At 34.6% G+C, this 5587-nt stretch overlaps 1 long non-coding RNA gene across 2 annotated transcripts in view; it reads left to right on the top strand.

The window, feature by feature from the left end:
• LOC107751103 (uncharacterized) overlaps positions 1 to 2224 on the top strand; it is a 10620-nt gene extending 8396 nt beyond the window's left edge. For both annotated transcript variants that reach the window (XR_001641209.1, XR_001641210.1), the window contains exons 2-3: positions 1120 to 1234; positions 2173 to 2224. This is a non-coding gene — a long non-coding RNA (uncharacterized LOC107751103). The remainder of the gene's footprint in view (positions 1 to 1119; positions 1235 to 2172) is intronic.
• The last annotated feature ends 3363 nt before the right edge of the window (positions 2225 to 5587 follow it).

Genomic DNA, 5587 nt, shown 5'->3' with positions numbered 1-5587 from the left:
CTTCATATCTGACAATTCTGACTTTACATCTCACAATTCCGACTTCATATCTCACAATTCTGACTTTACATCTCACAATTCTGACTTTACATCTCACAATTCTGACTTTATATCTTGCAATTCCAACTATATACCTTGAAATTCCGACTTCATATCTCACAATTTGAACTTTACATCTCTCAATTTCGACTTTACATCTCACAATTCTCGAATTTATACCTTGCAATTCCAACTTTATATCTCACAATTCCTCACAATTCCGACTTTACATCACAATTCCGACTTCATATCTCACAATTCCGACTTTATATCTTGCAATTGCGACTTCATATCTCACAATTCCGACTTTACATCACAATTTCGACTTTACATCTCACAATTCTCGAATTTATACCTTGCAATTCCAACTTTATATCTCACAATTCCAACATTTCAACACAATTTCAACAATTCCAATTTTATATCTTGCAGTTCTGACTTTACATCTCACAATTCAAAAAAATGGCCAAATCGTGAGATACGAAGTCGTAATTACCTTTTTCAGTTTGTATCCTGTGGTGAAAGCAAGCTGCCATAGTCACATGACATTTACAGCTGGAAACTGAAAACAAGCCAGCACCAGAACTGAATGCCCATGAGACTTTCTCGTGTTCTTCAGCAGCTGCTATTGAGAGTAATGTGAATGCTGGCAGTCAGATCTCTACAGGTGTCACACAGCTTCTTGACTGAGGATCTAATTCAAGAAAAAGTTAGTAATGCAGATAAAAGTAGCTTTAGTTCTCACATACATTAATCATGCGGCTGCATTAATGGGTATCTTACAGGCTCCTTTATATACAAGGGTTTATTTTTATTAAAACTAAAAATATGCAAAAACTGTGAAAATAGTATTTAAGATATATGATGTTTTAAGACAGTAAAATGCCAGCTGTGAAATCATTCTATTCAATTTTTTTTTACTCCAAAAATGTGTCGTTTGCACCATGCAGAGTTATCAAGCAAAATGCATAATTGGAGATTCGGTGGAAATGACATTCCAGCAGAAAAAAATGAATTCTCGAGTGGTATCAGTACATCTTATTGGTCATCTGCTGCTTTCTGAGGTTTATTTCTTCACAGAATATGCCGCTGTTGGAAGTTTCACACTGATGGAGCAACACTGACACCCAGCGGTCAATGGATGTATTTCACACACACATCAACCCTGTTATCCACATTTTCATCATCTCATCAGGTATTTCTTAATTAATATACTGGATGAAATATTAAAACTATTTTTATTAGTCAATAATAGTAGTTTGTTTATTATAATATCAGAGTCTGATCAACACACTTCTTATCAGTGAATATGACTCAGACTCACACCTAAATATAAGATTGATATATTTGAATTGCATATAAAATGTAAATTATTTGGACAGTTTTAACATAAACAAACTAATAAACTTAACTTCATGCATATTTGTCGGTCAAACAGGCCAGATTTCTGCATTTAAAAATAACAGTGTAGTCTATTATTAACTATTTGATTTTATTTAATAAGCATATTTTCAAAATGCATTTATTCAGATTAGAATCAGCATAAATATGTTCATTGTGAAAACAATCACATTTATTGGGTTAAAAGTATGAACATGATTAAAATATACCTAGCTGTGGAACAAGCAATATCCATTTAGTTAGAATCTATTTATTGATGATAAATATATAAAGATGGTTATTGTTGTTTTACAATTTATTTAAAGTTTATTATAGCATGATTATGGAAATCTGACCTGTTTCATTTATGTATGACTGACAGATATTTGCAAAAATGTGCAAATATGACTCTTTTTTTGCAATGCATTTATTTATTTATTTGTTTGTTTAAAGGGACAAAAATTGTATATGCAGTTCTTTGAAATCTTACATTTTTATTTATTTATCATTATTAGTTTTTTTATTGATTGATTGATTGATTGAGTGCATTAACAATATACCTTAAAATCAATAAAGTCAATAATTAATGAATCTATACCACTTTTGTGCTAACGTTTTGAGAACATTATGTTCTGTGTTTTATATTATTACTTGTATTCATTCATTTATAATTATTTTATTAATTGTATTAATTATTTACATTTTATTATGTTGTGTAATCATATAATAATTTATTTTTATTTCATTCAATAGAAAATACAAATTACTGACAATGTTGTGGAAAGACAAAGAAAGAGAAGAGAAGAGAAGGAAAGAAGAAAGCTAAGATTATTCAATAAACAAAACAATAAACTGCTTCATATGCTCATATCTGGCTTTTTCACTCAGCTTCTTGGACTCTGTCATCTGGGATGCTTTCTAATCACAATGTTCTCCTAAACTGTGAATTTGGTCTCTTTAGAAAGACTGAAAGCAGTCAGGACTTTATAAATCCAGTTTGTTTTGGTTATGTATTCTGTATATAATGAGAGTGCTGTCTATGTACATGTACGAGTTTGTTTTACAGCTCGTTTGTCAAAAGTGTGTTTGTCAGAATAAGGAGGTGAACAGCTAATGCGGGAAATGATGACATGCACTGGATTGCACAACATTTCCGAATATGTGGAAATGTCTAATTTGGCAGAAAGTAAAGCTTTCATTCAGTTCTATCCAAAATCCAGTTTCTGGTCTAGACCTTGTTGGTGTAGTTGCCCCTGGTTAAGCATCTTTACCAGGCTGATTAGAGTTAAACTGAATTAACCCTGCTACTATGTTCCAAAAATACACTTTGTATTTTTTTTTTGAGACAGTGTTCTTAATTAGGTCTCGTTGGTCGAGATGAACCGCTTTTTCTGTGTGTTTAGTCTTAGCAGAGCTATTTCTCAATCGAACAAACAAATGTTCTGAAACTGAAAAACCACGTCTGTTAATGTCATGACTAATAAAATGGCAGTTTGGAGAGCGCAAACGTATTTTTGCTTAGTTTCACTTCTCTGCATCTTCCAAATATTGCTGTGACGTTTATGAGGAACAGACAGATCAAATATGAAACATATATAACTCATCTGTGAACGTTTAGGGACTATGAATGATGGAGACGCACAATATTTAAAGCCGTTTTTTGTCAGTATGTGATGAAATGCTGAAGGCGGATGATGAAAATGTTAAAATAACACTTAATTCTTCATTTCCTAGGAATCTCATGGATTTGAGGCTCATGTCTGCAGGGTATCTCAGTGTGTTTAGTCACACACATCGAAACTGCCCTGACAAAAATGTATTCATTAATAGTTTAGTGCTTGAACATTGACTGTAAGAGAATGACTCAGCATGAAGGAATTGATGCAAAGTCCTTGTAGAAAGTCACTTATTAACTTTTAGTTTAATTACTTCTTCATCTATCGTTGTTTGTGTGTTGTTTAGGGGTTCAAGAGTGTAGCACTGAAACCCTATTGTAATTGTAAGAATGGTCACGAATCAGCGGTCTCCACGTAAAACGGATCGTGCAGACCAAACCGTAAGTCGTAGAGACTTGAAACTTGGAGGGATGGTAGTACTCACACCGCCTACAATGTGACCAAAGCTCGCCCCAATCGGCCTGACGGGGGCGCTACAGCGATCGAAAGTACGAAAACGCCCATAACTCCTAAACCGTCAGTCAAACCGTCTTATGTCGTATTTCGCATTTTTTGAAAAACCTACTTTTGCGAACTAGTCCTAGGTTTTTCGCCCGATCGGAACCAAACCAGTGCAGAAAGATTCTCTGGAGAGTGAATATCAATAATTATAAAAAAAAGAGTTTAACTTTTGACTCACCGTCGCAAAGGGACGGCAAAAAGTTATAAAGGAGCAGGGCCACTTTTAGTAAAATGCCGAATGAACCGAATGAGATATCTTCGTCAAACTCAGAACACTTATGTAAGAGCTCAATCTGAGGTCACAGAAAAAAAAAAAAAAATCACGGAGCTTGGCCACTTGGTGGCGCAATAAGAGGAAAAAACATAAAAATGGCTATAACTGCGCTACCATTTGTCCTATCAACATGAAAATCGGCGTGCACGGTCTTGGTCCAATGTGCCACAAGTGTCTACAAGGACATTTGCATATTTCAAAAAACATGATTGGAACGAAAATTGGTGTGACTGTTCGACTCATGGCCCCAAAGGTCTGAGAGAAATTTGAAAGAAATCGGCCACTGGGGGGGGCAGTATCGCATTTTTCAAGGGCGTAAACGATTGTACATCGCGCAGTTTTTCACACATATGCACAATATTCATATCATATGATAGAACAACTCATTCCGGACAACTTTGCCTCTAGAACTACTGCTGTCAATCAAATTGTTTTTTAAATGATTGAGAAGATGTAAAAAAAAAAAAAAAACACTTTTGTAAACTAGTCCTAGGTATTTCGCTCAATCTGGAAAAAAAACACTGCAGTACAATTCTCTGGACTCTCTAGGGCAATAATTATCAAAAAATAAATGTTGAAATTTACCCTTTGGGAAGCTATAACGGTGTCCTTTAGAAAAGGGGCCCGTCCAAATTCACCCAAAATCCTGTAAAGCCTAAAGGAAAGCTCAAAACTTCAGGAAACCTGCTGAGCACATGCGACAGGTGATTCTAAACAAGCATGCAACGTTTTAAGGGGATCGGACCACAGCTGGAGCTATAACAGTCATAAACATTAAAAAAACATCATATTTTTATGGTAAATTACCTGGATTTGCCAAAAATGCTTTTTTAATCATTGATTTGCGTAGGTACAGCCTTGCTAAATAATATGTAATGTCTTTTTCCTTATATGCTTAAATGCCTTAAGCGCTTGAACCCTGGTAATCGATGCTTGCAGCTATATATATATATATAATTTTTTTTTTTTACTCTTTAGTGTTTTTCAAAATGTTTGATTTTTGCATGGAAAACAATGAGGGTCAGTTTGTACAGCCTTTCCAAAAAACATCTATGTGTCAAAATTTTGCATGCATATGCATGACCCTAAATAAAAAACATTCACAATATTTTTGAGCAGTTTGAAAATTGAGTTTGTGTCAAATCGACCCGCAACAAGTTAAACACGATGTCCATCAACTTGATTTACTCATATTAAATGATATTTCAACCTGAATAAAACCTGTTCGTTTAGATGTTACCACATCAAACACTTTTTTCAGGTCGCCTGTCAGAACTTTTTTGTGTTAGAATTTTGTCACTCAATCCTGTGTTTCACACTCATCTCATGCACGAGTGCCTCAGTGTTCACTAATCACTGAAACTTCAGGTGTCAAGCAGAAATGTGACACGATATCAGATACTCTTCATTCAGCACTAGTGATGTGATCAAACCGCTAAGAACAAGTGTTGAAGGATTAGTTCATTTCCAGAATAAAAACGTCCTGATAATTTACTCACCCCCATGTCATGTCTTTATTTCTTCAGTCGAAAAGAAATGAAGGTTTTTGAGGAAAAATTTCAGGATTTTACTCCATATAGTGGACTTCAACAGGGACTGAAGGTCCAAATGAAGTCAAGCTATAGTGCAAGACGAGCATTTGTGATTAAAAAGTATATATGTGACCCTGCAGCACAAAGGCAGTCTTAAATCGCTGGGGTATATTTGTAGTAATAGC

This window comes from Sinocyclocheilus rhinocerous, unplaced genomic scaffold (assembly GCF_001515625.1).
Source record: "Sinocyclocheilus rhinocerous isolate Xijiao unplaced genomic scaffold, SAMN03320098_v1.1 scaffold632, whole genome shotgun sequence".
Classification (NCBI taxonomy): domain Eukaryota; kingdom Metazoa; phylum Chordata; class Actinopteri; order Cypriniformes; family Cyprinidae; genus Sinocyclocheilus; species Sinocyclocheilus rhinocerous.
This window is presented reverse-complemented; position numbering and strand designations above follow the sequence as displayed.